The following is a 13,975-nucleotide window of genomic DNA, read 5'->3' on the forward strand; positions in this document are numbered from 1 at the left end:
CAACATACAGCAGCTTCGAGACTTTTCATAAGACAAGGAAAAAAGAGGATGCATACAAAGAAAAAGCATAGCGAGATATGCTCAACTTCAAGTGCTTATATGAGCTTTTAATAGAATCATTTTCCGAACTACACCTGAAAGCATCATTCATCTGTTAGTGCCAGCGCAGAGCAGGATCGATGCCAGAGTTTCAGAAAGTGCACTTGGTGACAGTTTGATTACAGAAAATGATTTGGCCATAAGCTATTGTTCTCACCTCTTCATCTAGATGCCAAAGCCTCTTCTTCATTCAAAAAAAAAAATTGATTTCCTTTTAAGACAAAGAGGTGGAGAAAGGTCCAGACTACAGCAGTGCTGAATGTTAAAGAGCAGCGAGGGAAAGCCTGAAACAGGCCCATTATCTCAGCGCAGCTACATGAGTGGTTAGGGAGCTTTGGCCATTCAGCACACTATAAGAATTCAAATCACAGTTTTGTTACCTGACAGTATTTGAAGGTCAGAGCTTTTCTGGTGATAAGTTGAAAAAAAGAGTATGGTACAATTTAGTCAGAGCTGCATGTGATCCTCTGAAAACATGCTCACTTTCTTCTTTTTTTATAGCTGAAAGTGTAAGAGGATTAACATGTGGTATTTGGAGCTCTGTAGCACTGCTATTAAACTGTTTTCCATTCAAATGACCCCTTATGTAACTTTTACATGGTCTGTCAATGAGCATAAAGTTATGCACTCATATTTATTCAATTATATAAACAGTACTGTTAATAGTTAATTGTTGGTGGCAGCTATGTAGCATTGCCACCTTACAGCTCCAGGGTGTCCAATTCAATCCGATCTCATCTTACAGCAGTGGCCTTTCTCTGCAGGCCCTCACTGTGTCCATGTGGTTTTCCTCTGGGTTCTCTCTGTTTCCTCCCACTTCCCAAAACATGCTGGTAGGTGGACTGGAAGATCAATTGCCCTTTGTTGTGAATACCACTCTACCATGGCTCTGACCATGTTCAAGCAGCTAATAAAGATGATGTTGCTAATCATGACACACAATACAGACAGAAATAGCATGTCAAATTTATGTTACTACATATTGTGATTACAATACGCCTCCTGGTATTCTAGCAGGAGGATCCCATGCTCTCGAATTGCTGCGGCCCGGGTTCGATTGCCAGGCAGGGAGCTAACCCAGTCATTAAAGAGTTAACTCTCAGTGCTGGTCCCAAGCCTGGATAAAATGGGAGGGTTGAGTCAGGAAGGTTATCCAGTGTGAAACCTTTGCCAAAATCAAAACATGCGAACCAAATAATCAGCTGTTGCAACCCCAAACAGGGAGCAGCCGAAAGAACAACAACATTTTGATTACAATATGCAAAAAAAAATCTGTGATTCATTAGAGCAAATCTCTGTTTAGTTTCCCTTAAACATAACAGTGCCGTGATTTATAAAAACATGCACAGCTTGACATGATGTGCAAAGATGGCCGAAGATGAGCTCCTGTTGTTTTAGGATCATGGTGTAGGCTTCTGCATTAACAGTATTTCATAATTTGGAGGTTTGAATACATTCCATAGGTCTGATCATTTCTTAAATTAATCATCGTGATCATTGATTAATTAACATTAATCAGTTAAAGGACTTGAAATGTCCTTGAAACAAATGACTTGAAACTGAATCTTCTGAAAAGATTGTCAAATCTGTGATTTTATGCTACTGACCCATATGTTTGACACTCAATAATTCCTAGATACAACAAAAGCTAATACAACTTTTAAACATTCAAACCCTTTTCCAGAAGCTGCACATGATCAATAGTGTGGATATTTATATAATATAATATTTCAAACGCTTTTCTATAAGCACATAGATATAAGGTAAATTAAAGCTAAAATATGTGGAGAAGAAGTACAGTCGCTTCCAGCCAGTAGTACTGAGATTCTCTGTGGGATACAAATGCTGTCCAGGTCCAGCTGACCATGATTTCGTATCACACTGGCAAGAACAGGAGGTTCAAATGACTGGGAGAAGGTTCATTTTTGGTGCCAGAAGTTTCACACAAAAAAATCTGCAGTGGTGAATTTTTATTAGAACAACAACAGAGCTACAGGATAGACAATGGTAAATAGACCTGGAAATTGTGGTCAAAAGTAGATATTTGTACATAACACTCATGAATTAGTGTACATTAGTACATAACGCTCATGCATTAGTGTGATATGAACGGAAAAAACAGTGAGCAACTGTAAATGTCAGTGCAGGATGTGGCACAAAAAAGTGTTCTTGTCAGATGAATCATCCTTCACTATACTCCTGACAAGTGGGTGAGTAGCTGGTACAGGCTTGAGTGCTTGACTCCTACAGTGAGGGGGTCTGGTGGCTCTATAATTCTGTGAAGGGCATGAATTTTTACTGGCATGATCAGGGGCCATATATCCCCTTAAGACCAAATCACACCGACTGTATTAGTGTGTTGTGGCCTCATTTATTAAAGCATTTTAAAATATTTTAATACATCAGAGGCACATCAAATTTAATATCCACACTCTTATTTTATATTTAGTCTCTTTTTACACAGGAGTGAAGCATAAACTTCACAGAAGTCCATTAAAATCTCAAAGCCACGCTTTCTATATGCAGCGTATTTTTTCAAATAATGAAAGAAGTACCGAAGTCCTTTCATGTCTCACCAGTTCGTATGTTTCAGACACACTATTACAAAACTGACCATGTGAATGTGCTGGAAATTGAAGAGCCAGAACAGAGTACAAAACCTTCATCACTATGGTAGACCAGCCATAATGAAATCTCAATTAAATGCTGAATAGCTACTGTGCAGACACTATAAAGACCCCCACTGTGGATGAAGTCTAGAGGAAAGAACTGTCAATTAAAAGGGCAGTACTTTGCTCCCTGTGCTACTGTCAGGGTCTGGAGACAGCAAACACAATATGTCCTCAAGGTATTTTATATCAAGTAAAGTGTCATGTGTAAAGGCTGATGAGAAACTCATCTCAAAAAGACTTCTCAAAATTGATGTGTTCCAGTGCGAGATGGCTTTGGCCGCAGGGGGTGGAAGGGAAATAGTGACAATATGATCATACTATAAAATTTGCTTTTATGTTAGCAATCTTTAGAAAAGCGATTTGGACAGTAGCTGATAGTGCATTATGGCATTTATTCTTCTGTGCACAGCCAAGCAGAACTTTAAAACCGCTCAAGGTTAAGAAGTCTAGCATAAACTCTAATCTACTGTAACCACGATAAACAAAAAAACACTCAGCTGACCTGAAGTGCTACTTTCCCTATCCAATGGCGTATACCGTAAAATAACCATGCATGCTGCAGGACCTCAAATCACGAGAGACAAGAAAAGCCTTAAGCTTCAAGATGTGAAGAACAAAGGCTAGACACTTTTGCACCTGTCAGCTCAGAGTCTGGTGGAGGCGTGGGTTATGCTCCACTCTGTACAGCTCACTTCCATAGCAAACATTAACCAATTCATACCATGCACAGAGCAGTGATGTGAGATTTATGTCCTGCAGTTTGTACTAAGGCTGCATGGCCATGATGAAAATAATCACAAATTTGCTCAGTATCCCTAACATGAATGGTTATCACAATTGTTCAAGGCTATAATGTTTTCATGTTTAATCCACAAAAATAACCTTGTACATTCCCTCAGATGCATACTATAAATATCTGACAATAAAGTCAACTACAGTGAGAAAACTGAATTTGGAATTTAAATGTATTTGGAAATATATTTTATTTTTTGTACAAGGTCATTTGTACAGCATTTCTGTACCATTCCTGATCTTTGGTTTATCAACAGAATTTTTCACATTTCTTCCTAATGGTCTTGGCTAAATCACATCCACCAGCTAAATCTCCCCTATCATACAAGAGCTATAGGAAGGTGAAGGCTAGCACATGCTTCCCCCAAGACAGCTTGATCTTGAATTTCTGCTCATGCTGTATAATATGGCAGTGTAGGTATAAACTCAGAGGAAAACAACATCCATTTTTTATGCATAAAAGAGCTCACAGACACCCATGATTGGCTAGTGTAGCAGTAGACAGACGGCATAGAGAGAGTACAGCCAATTTAGCTCTCTTGTATTTCTGACCACATGGATGATGGATGACACATCATCAGGGTTTATATTCATGATCTCCAGTCTGTAATGTGGACACTACCGATGCACCCCACAGGATCATTGATGGTGGATTCTGGAAACTATCCTGAAAACACTGAGAATGAATGGAAAGTATACTCTAGATAACATACACACATATACATACACTTTTTTACACCTAGAGGGCAATTTACTGCGGATAGTCTGTGTTTTTGCGAGGTGGAAGAAACCAGAAGAACCCTGAAAAACATCACCAGTAAATTTATTTTGGGTCTAAAATGTTCATGTAAATTTTGATCTTGAAGCCAGTCTCATGGTTTGGCTTTGGTTAAATCTCTATGAACTTTTACAAACTCTCCCACTGCCTTCAGGTTTATCTCCTGTCACTGATTCGTGTCTGTAGAGAATTTGTTAACAGTGCACACACTGTGCAAAAGGCCAAACAGTCCTGCCCTCCTATTTCCCTCTGTGTACACTAGAGTAATGACCCCTGCTGAGACTGAAGGGACATGTTCACTGAATACCGCCACTTCTGTAGCAGGAACACAACCCTTTCAACCCACTTTCACTCAGATGATAATTGTAGAGTATGGTGTGATGTAGGGTTACTGCAACATTTAAAAGTGATTGCTATTAATGTAGAAGTAAAAGGTTGTTGGCAAATATAGCTGACATCCAGCAGTCTAGTTCAATATTTCATTAGTCATGTTTAATGTGCTATTTATTCACCTTAAAGCTGATGTGTCACGAAGGTCAATATTAACCCTCCCTTTTAAATTAACAGTACAAATTGAGCTAGAGTGAAATGGAAGATGGGCATCACATAAGAAGGGATTGATGCTAACACATTACTGGCATCGCAGGAGCAGCTTAAGTCTGTCTCCATGACAACACTGAGAAGGGTGCTCCGGCAGCAGAGCACTAGGGGTTCTCCATCTTTTTGAAAAATCGGACATTTAATGTTACCAAGAGGGAAACACATACAAAATCAATCTGATCTATTTGGAATGCATTTCTTCTCTGTGTTCATATCTAGGAGTTATTGAAGTTGATTATTAACGTGGTGTGCAGTAATGGCCCCCGCCGTCTAGAGAACAAGGGATACAATAGATATTGTCACATCCAATACACCAGAATTTAATGAGAAAATTAACTGATGTGAAAGCACTCACAGGCAAGCGGTAATGAGTCACATGCACTGAAATGTGTTCGTGCATCAAACCTTTAGCTTCGACCTTTTTCAGGAAGAATTTTTAGCTGAGGAATTTCACACTAGCACATCTGCCAGGGTGTGAACCAGTTTTGTTTTTCTTTTTTTGTCTTTACACTTTGTTCTAAACATCTGTCCTGAAACAGCTGGTCCCTAAAACTCATATATTCATTCTGCTTCAAAAAGCAGAATGTAGAGTGTATATATATATATATATATATATATATATATATATATATATATATATATATATATATATATATATATATATATATATACACACATATATACACACACACACACACACACAGGCCCACTTTAATAGGTACCAAAAATCTGCTCATTCACAAAATTATCCAATCAGCCAATCATGCACAGTGCATAAAATTGTGAAGATACAAATCAAAGGCTACTTTTAATGTTAACACCAAATATAAGAATTGGCAAAAAATATGATCTCTGTGAATTAGGTTGCTGGGGCTGGATGACTGCAGATGGTTGGAGTTTTTCATCATCTGATATTTCACACATAACATGTGTTTACACTAACTGCTCCTGCTGCAAAATAAATAAAAAAAATTAATGAATAAAAAAAATCCAATGAGCGCTCGTGTTGTCTTTCGTGATGCCTTTATGGCCTCAATTTCCCTTCATTATAATGGCCACTTCTAGCATGATAATGTGTTCTGTCACAAAACACAAGTGGTCTCAAAATGGTTCCATCAACATTACTGTGAGTTCAGTGAACTTCAGTGGGTTTCCCTAGTTACCAGATGTTATTGTTGATCTTTCGCCTGCTCCCTACGTGTGTGTGTGGGGTCGCCGCAGCGGACCAACTGGTCCGCATAACAACTTGGCACAGGTTTTACACTGGGTGCCCTTCCTGATGTAACCCTCCCTTTTTATCCAGGCTTGGGACCGACACTGCATCCAGTGGCTGGGGTTTTGGCCACTGGCTGGGAATCGAACCCGGGCGAGAAACCTACCACTGAGCCACCAGCGATCTGATCCAGTAAAGGTATTGTCTGAGGAAGAATGTACAGTTGACAAATCTGCAGCAATTATGTGATAAAATAAACATGGAGAAGAAGCTCAAAGGAATGTGTCCAATACCATACGGCACTGATGCCACAAAAAACTAAGCCTGTTTGAGACCAATCAGTGGACCCCTCCCCCCAAAGTATATTCCCAAAATATCACCCAGTTCCTAATAAAGTGGCCAGTGAGTATATATTAATAGTAGCTTCTCTTAAATATTTGAACACTCACTAGGACAACAGAGCCTGACGGAAGATTAGAGTCTAAGAATGATGCAATGGGTTTGTATGTTCTTACATTTTAATAAATGAGAGACGGGCTAGGTGAAAAAAAAACAACCCAGGTCATTAAACACAGAAGAGAGACTGAGATTTACGAGATCAAACCCGCTTTCGGTGCACTTAATATGAACTATAGCATTACTGCTCAATTTTATCTGTGGGAGTTTATGATAAACATGAGGGATAGAGGTAACCCTTGCTGTGTAACATATGCCAACCTGCAAAACCTCCATGGACAGATATAAAATTTAGATTAAAGAAATGTAATAAATCTATATACACAATTAGGATTGTTCTATCGTGTACTATTTACCACAGCACATTAAAAATGTTAACAAGGGTAGGAAAATAACATCTTTATCCAAGCTTGTAAATAATCTGCTATGCAGGATTCATGAATGATTAAATGAAAAATGGGTAAAACCAAAGAGAAGACAATGGATAACTGAAGCTAGGAAATAAAAAAAAAAAAGGCAACGAAGCATCATAATCTCGTACCTGCTTTAAAACACACACCACCATTGCCATTAACAAGATGTAGAAATACTGCAATAGCTGCAGAAAAAATCTTAACAATAGCCATTAATCCTCTAAACACATGTATCATATGTTAACTGAGGTTTTACTCTGCAAAGCATACAAGAGTTACACTTCAGTGGCATGTGAAAATAGAAACAGCTCAAAAATACAGACATACTTTAAATGATAACATCTACCAAGGAGTTCAGCATGAAAGTAAACAGAAACTCACTTCCTTTAAAGTATCTCTTGCCCAAAACCAGCACATTAGCCTTTAATAAAGTCCCCTAGTGCCCTTTGAAGAGGAATCTGAAGAGGCTGTTTCCCTTCATCAGTAACGTTTGAAGATCTTGGCTCACCTGTCTCCGACTGCAATCTCTCACACGCTCCGCAAGTCCTCAATGCACAAAATCACAGAAGCTTAGTGCTCTTAATTGCACTCTCTATTACTTTCAAGTGTTGCTTATCTAAGGGAATGTACTGCAATTATTTTTTATCAAGGTGGGCTTGACTCAGTCGCTAATAATACACTTGGTCTCCGCTCTCAAAGATAGACAAAGACACAACGATCTCTTTAGAAAGCACAAGTCACACTGATTGGTATGATTCACTCCGCCATGTGCTTGAGCTGATTGGCCTTATTTTACTGATTATGAATTCCAGGAAGGAAAATCAGGAAATATTCTCTGACAGAAATCTGTCAGATACACTGTGTAGGGTTTTATTGCTTCTCAATACTCGATGCTGTTATTACAAACACAAACGGTCTTTATTTGATGCTATTGTTGCTATTTATTTAGCATGAGCTTCTTTTTTTTTAATATAAGAAATGCATCCACATTTGTATGAAAGGTATCTTAGGTATCAGCATGGTGTCCATGTATTTGTACCATATTTGCATTATTTATGCTAGTCTACACTCTAGCTAGTACACTAGAGTGTATAAACCAATCAGTAGGTCAATACTGATTTCCATTCTCTCCACAACAGGGTGTGAACATGAACAATGAAGTGATTTCCATAATGTACATCTACACTCCATGTAGAACCATGTGACTGAAACTGGATCCCACATTTCTACATAAACATAGGCACTTTCCTCCTCAGTTTGACAATTTAATTGTGCCATACTCGGTTAGGCCATATAACACACTAATCTGTGCCAAGTGTTTCACACAGGTACACACATACGCCCACTGCCAATATCAGAAAATTACTGCATAATCAGAGGATAATAGGTGCATTCTAATAGTATTCTCTGCTCTCAAAGTGTTCTCCAAGCTGTAATTGTCACCTTAAAAATAACAATGATTCAGTAATTTGGACTAGAGCCAACTGTGTCCAAATCTAAACAAAAAAAAATTTTTTGACCAAGTTGCAATTATACTATGTGATTATATCCATTACAATATCATTACAATGCCAAGGGCACAAACAACACTGTTGTTTTTAATGTTGGCTCTAAACATCCGGTAAGCTTCAGAAGTATTGGCATAAAATAATTAAATGAGTGATACTTTGGGAATAATAAGTATTTTAGCACAATAGTTTTTTCACACACAATAATAAATGCTGATGCCTCATTTGGCAATTTCTGTATTTTCTTAAGAAGACGAAAACTGGAGTAGAAAGGTCCTGTAGTCTGCTCATGGATCCAAATCATAGACTTTGAACTTAATTGTAAATTTTTACAAAACTTTTATATCATGTCCCTGGTTGTGCTTCTAGTTCATTTAAACTCATTATTTATTAGGAAGTATATGCTGTTTGAAAGGATATCTATATCACTGTGTTTAATGTTTTTCTTCAGTGCAACTGAAGAAAAGTGTTGGTGGATGATCTGGAATAAATAGATTTTCTGAACATAATATATGATGAAATTTCTAACTAAAGTTTAGATTAAAAATAGTCTGCATCGAATGCTTCATCCCTGTAACACTCATTTACATGCAGTCCAAATTCACATGTGTGACAGAGTGTTGAAGGTGTGGACCAGTGGGCCACACCGAACGAAGAAGCAATCTGAAATGCAATTTAATGTTTCAACTTCAACTCCTTACATACCTCAATACATTTACCTCAAAGAAGCATCTCACACAGGCCTGCTTGTGTGGACTGTGTGTCATATAGTTCCAACCCACCTAAATACCACCACAGGTCCACACTGGTGGCTTGCAAACACGCATGGATGGGCAATATAAAAACAACCACTAGCTGCGGGTGGAGGGAAAACACCCTCAAGACAGTCCAAGAGCGTTCTGCAAATCCAGACCTTTCTGAGATGCTTTAATATTTGCCCAAATATTTAGAGATTTGGGCTGAAATCAAGAGCTCATGAAGGCTAAGTTTAGCTGAAAGGAGCAAACAGTGTTTCGGTCTTGGGCACAATCTGAGCTCTGACTGAGTATGGCCAGTCTGAACTCTGGCCTAATGTTATACTTGAAGCCTATTTAATGCTCCTTATACAAAATAAATGGGACAAAACACAAACTGGAAAGATGTTTATACTTTTATTATGCAAAGGAAGTGATGTGGTTAAAGAACATAAACTGCAATGAAATAATAGACTAATTAAATATCAATCCAATTGACAAGAACACCCAAATTACATTTAGGCCTCCAAGCCTTTAGATTTAATCTAAGATCATTGGCTATTAGCAGACAATCAATGAGAAGGTCAATATCGGAGACAATGAGACTGTCAGCGTCTGTCTGTCATAGCCTGCAGGCCCAAATGCTCCACATACACATGGCAGCTCTAATGAGTGAGCTAAAAGGCTAAGTATTAGATCAATATGATATGTGCAGCCTATTTTGTGCTTCAGGTCAACGAATGCACACTTAAAACAACAGCGATCTTAGCAGAGCGGAATTACAAACGGATGAAGTGTTGCGCAAATCTGATAAGTAATTAAAAGGACATGATGTTGTAGGAAAAATAATCAACAGCAGGACTGTCTGATTACAATCCTGATTTTTTTGTTTACAATAACAGCCAATAAAAACATTTTATTAAAGAATGACAAGTTGCATTTTATCCATTTACAGTTATACATTTTAGACATTTAATGTTGTGGCTCTTCTGTGAAATATGAATATCACTTAGGTCATAACAGCTATAAAATGTCATCACCTCACCAGCCTTTCTGTTTTCTCTCTTGAAGTCAATAGGGCAAAAATATGCAGCTTGTCATGTTACAGAGAAACCACAAAAGGGCTTTGTTCTGAATGTTTTCCCATGGCAACAACACAAAGGAATTACTCTGTATATTTACATTTACGGAATTTAGCAGACGCCCTTATTCAGAACAACTTTCATTTTATACAACTAAGCACCTGAGGGATAGGGGCCTTGGTCAGGAGCCCAGCAGTGGCAATGTGGTGATCCTGGGATCTGAATTCATAACCTGATTTTCTCTTGAAATGAGCTCCTTAAAAAATGCTAAATATATTTCTCTATGAGCATGTGTGTGAATGTGATATACACATTCTTTTAGTCTGCTTTTTAATCTATCTAAGTCCCAGTGTTAATAATGATAACATACTAGAACACGTATTTTAATATAAACCTGTGAATTACTGGAACTAATCACTGAACTGTGCTGTAATTAAAATCATCTTCTTCCTAATCAGAATCGAGAATTCGACAGTGCTGTGGTGTGAAAAGGTTTATTCTGGATGTTGTCTGGGTTTCTGTATTACACTCCTACTGGCATGTTTCCTCCTTTATGATGAAAGGATGCTTCCTGTGTGCTGGTGTATGCAGTACAGTGAAGGCGTTCTCACCTGAGTAAACATAAGTGCTTGCAAGGCAGCTCTGTCAGAACAGCATATGGTTCTTAAACATTCTTTACAAAGCTTTAGATCTGCTACACAGAGAGAATTTTACAAAATAGGTCTTACTCAAATACCACTGCGCAAACGAGTACAAAACAATGACATACCACAGGCCTTTTATCACTGACTCAACATGCAGCAATGAATGAACCAAGTTTGTTTGAAACTGAGATTTATACATGCACCTGGTGTGTAGTTTTTCCACAGAACTCCAAGATGTGTGTCAGATCCTAACCCAAAACATGGCAGAACTAGTGCATTCATCTATAATTCAATGCTGCACATACTCTGTATTTTGACAGAAATAAAACGAATTTTATTATTAGGCTGGGTTACAAATAAGACTGTATGTCAAAGTGAATCATTTCATCATTTCCTCTCATCCAAGATTCACTTAGCATGAAGATAAAAGGAGCCATTACCCAGTTTTTAAACCAGCTTTTCCCATTTTACCCATTATCACTCCCAGCAGGAGCACAGCAGGACACAACGGCAAAATATCTGCTGGAGAATCCGCTCCCAAAAAGGCACAGTGACATAGCCTGACTTACTGTATGATGAAATGTATATTTCATTCCCAGCAGAAAACAGAGATAGTGTATATGTAAATGAATTTTGTTTTAAAACACAAAAACCTGCACGCACATAAATGAAAATACTGTAGTGTACTAGACATCCATCCCTGATGATAAACAAAAGAGAAAGCAGGCTTACAAACTGTAAGTGAAAAACTGTCAGGCAGTTTCTACAGAAACATTTTTGTGTGTGTGTGTGTGTGTGTGTGTGTGTGTGTGTAAAGGAAAAGACGGGAAAACATGCTGCAGCTTGTCGGCCTCAATGAGCCTTAACACCCCACATAGTACACACACTCCTTCTTTCCCAACTCTTCCCTCTCTTCCTCTACTTCCCCTCCTTCTACACATCAGCTCCTATATATACACACACATTAACATGAAGTGACACACACACACACACATACAGTCTGTCCATAGAACACCTACTAAACCTGTGCTGCTACACTACAGACCAGATGATCTGACTGATGTACTCTCTCTCTCTCTCTCTCTCTCTCTCTCTCACACACACACCTATATTGTTTGATCATGTACGAAAAGCCCCTCAGAAAAATGTGTACTTCAGTTATGATAAAACAGGTTTACTCAGGTAATTAACAGCTTAAACAAATTGCTGTACTGTAGCATTAAAAAGCAGCATCTGTGTATAGTAACAAATATTCAGCTCATGCCAGTGGGCATCATGTCTGTTAAAAGAAATAAGACACTGACTAACTGCCACATATTGCAACACACACATGTGCAAACCAAACACAGCCCAAAACCATGTGTGACAGACATTTCTCATTAATAATAAAATAAAACACACACACACACACACACACACACTTATACATATATATATACACACACACACACACACACACACACTTCACTCCACATCTTATACAAATTTGTACAGAAATCTAAGACACAATTAAACAGAACTGAAATATGACTGACCAGAAACCAAATGCAGCAATAATTAGGTACAGTTGCCTTCATCTCTGATCTCAGTAGAAATATATGGAGAGGAGGAGCAGTAAAGAAAAGAGGAGAGTGTGTTAGCGAGCGACTATGCAGCTCACACCATGTGTCTATTGAGCACATCTCACACTGATGGAAAAGAGATTTACGCAAATCGCAAAGCTATTTTTAACATGCGTGTGTTCAAACCATTGTTTCTACTAAGAAGAAAAGAAAACAGATATACCATCAGGACAAAATGGACAAAGTTGTTTGATATAAGCTCAGCATTAAGAGCTCTCACACAGCAGGCACAAACAGCAAACTGGACATAAAATATCAGAGAGGAACGACATGAAGCTGGTGAACTGCATCAGAAACACCCTTTTCCAACGTATACAGACAATTAGCTTAAATTCAAATAATTTGGTTCAGTCTAAAGGCACACAAATACTGTGTGATACCTCCCACACACTATCATTGAAATTAAAAGGACAGCTTCACCATAGCAACACAGCTAGCATCCCCACTCACCAGTCTTTCCATTACAGAAAACTCCCACACACACACCTGTCCCAGATCACCTCTGGTCCCACACTCTTCCTTCCAATTTGAATGTGGGCAGAGAGGAGCAACGAGCTTCCGTCAAATCTGTTAATACACACTGTTTACGCAGGCTCTATTCAGAGAAGCCCCCTAGGAGTCCTTCTGATTAAAAACAATAAACAGAATAAGCCCTTAAGTTCCATTAGGTTATTCTTTATTACCAAACAGAGCTTAATCATCCTCCATACACAGACACACTAGCAACTGTGAAATGCAAAGATCTCCAAATGAACTTCCTTTGTAATCTAAACTCAATTTACACACATTAGTGGCGTTAGTGTTACTATAAATGAGAAACATGTGAGTCCTATCAAAGGGTAACAAATATCTAATGTTGTAACATTGGTGATGAGGGATTTCAGAAACTCTCTGGCTTAAAACGAGTAAAACATGCTGCAGATGTCCTTTTTTTTGTATTCGTCTATACAGTAGTAACCCTTTTATCCTGGTCTGACAAGCGGAACACGTTAAATGTAAAGGAAAACTAAAGGGAACACATAATACAGAAAAAGTTTTGTCATGAGCATTAACAAAAGGAGAAAGGGAATGTTTTCATTTTTGAAACATTCCTGAAACATTAGATTGTTAGCTGAGAAAATGCATAAATCTTTGTCGAGGCTGGATTAGTAGAAAGGACATCAAGAATCATGCATTCATCTGTTTCTTAAAAATCTATACTCTTTATTCATGTATCAAGGTTATGCAAAGACCAAATGAAAAACCATACAATGATTAAATGTAAGCATGAGCAAATCAAGTGAAGTACTGTTTTAGATTAATAAAACTGGAGACAGACAAAGACCCAGGGATAAAAGAGAGAGAGAGAAGCTTGACATTACG

At 38.1% G+C, this 13,975-nt stretch overlaps 1 protein-coding gene across 3 annotated transcripts in view; it reads right to left on the reverse strand.

Annotated features, from left to right (window-relative positions):
• ndst2b (N-deacetylase/N-sulfotransferase (heparan glucosaminyl) 2b) overlaps window positions 1-13,975 on the reverse strand; it is a 52,069-nt gene that overhangs the window by 18,686 nt on the left and 19,408 nt on the right. The gene's annotated exons all lie outside the window — the stretch shown is intronic.

Source organism: Hemibagrus wyckioides, linkage group LG13, assembly GCF_019097595.1.
Source record: "Hemibagrus wyckioides isolate EC202008001 linkage group LG13, SWU_Hwy_1.0, whole genome shotgun sequence".
Taxonomy (NCBI): Eukaryota; Metazoa; Chordata; class Actinopteri; order Siluriformes; family Bagridae; genus Hemibagrus; species Hemibagrus wyckioides.